A 1075-nucleotide genomic window follows, 5' to 3' on the forward strand; every position below is an offset into this window, starting at 1 on the left:
GAATGAGGACGTGGATAAGGACATGGACGAGGATGTGAATGAGGATGAGGAGGAGGACGAGGATGAGTACGTGGACGGCGATGTGGATGAGGACATAAACGAGGAGGAGGACGTGAGCGTAGACATCTAGTAGTAGTAGTGTTGTTGCCGACTATAAATATATCTGAAACCAAATATTTTACAAAAAGAATCGTAATATTGTGAAAATAAAACGTCTTCTTTTAACAGCTTGGAATTTTATGGATAGCACAAAAAGCCATAATTTAAGTTTAACTGCATTTAATTGCTCACTTCTGGTCATTCATAAGAAGGAATAAAAAATATTTAATGTGTGAAACATGCTTTTGAAATCACTTATCATTTGAACGCAAATATAAGTTAATAAATCTGCGCATATCTCAGATTCAGAGCCAGATAATGAAGCTCTTCACTTCACACTCCGCCGTGTGTCGGATTAGATCACGAGCTTCGGTGGAATAAAAAAAAAAAGACTGTGAGATGTTTCTGAAACACACAATGTGACATGAGAAGCCTTGAAAATGAGCCAAAGTGTGAATCTACATTCACTTCATTCTTTTCATTCTCCTCTTCATTCATGCGTTCTGTGAGCGAAGGCACAAATAAACCGTACGGGGAACGAAGAGAGAAAATCCCACAAGGATTCAGGTGAAAATCACCGCATGCGCTGTGAGACGTGAACCAGACACTCGCAGGAGCTCAGGACTAGGAATAAACCTGAGCTTGAGATCAACTACAACAGGGAATAAACAGGAACTATATAAACCATATAAACAGCTTTTAGGAACCATAGATATCTACACCTAGATGTCGCCTTGGGGTTCTAAAAATGTGCCCAAACCGCCGCCATCTTGGAACAGGGGTCTTGTACTTCGGATTCATGGACGATGGCGGACTTTTGGGCTGCGTTTGGTTGTTTAAATGAACGGAATTTAAAAAGCAGATAGCAAGGGGTTACTTTTCACAGGTGAGGATGTGTTCTATGGTGCTGAATGTTGCTACGTTGGTTTGTTTTAGTCCTTGCTTAACGACCGCAGCTAATCCATGCTAGTTACTG

At 40.8% G+C, this 1075-nt stretch overlaps 1 long non-coding RNA gene across 1 annotated transcript in view; it reads left to right on the forward strand.

Annotated features, from left to right (window-relative positions):
- Window positions 1-619: 619 nt before the first annotated feature.
- The window catches only part of LOC125139251, an 8226-nt gene continuing 7770 nt past the window's right edge, over window positions 620-1075 (forward strand). Inside the window, exon 1 of the long non-coding RNA XR_007138326.1 lies at window positions 620-985. This is a non-coding gene — a long non-coding RNA (uncharacterized LOC125139251). The remainder of the gene's footprint in view (window positions 986-1075) is intronic.

This window comes from Tachysurus fulvidraco, chromosome 17 (genome assembly GCF_022655615.1).
Source record: "Tachysurus fulvidraco isolate hzauxx_2018 chromosome 17, HZAU_PFXX_2.0, whole genome shotgun sequence".
Taxonomy (NCBI): Eukaryota; Metazoa; Chordata; class Actinopteri; order Siluriformes; family Bagridae; genus Tachysurus; species Tachysurus fulvidraco.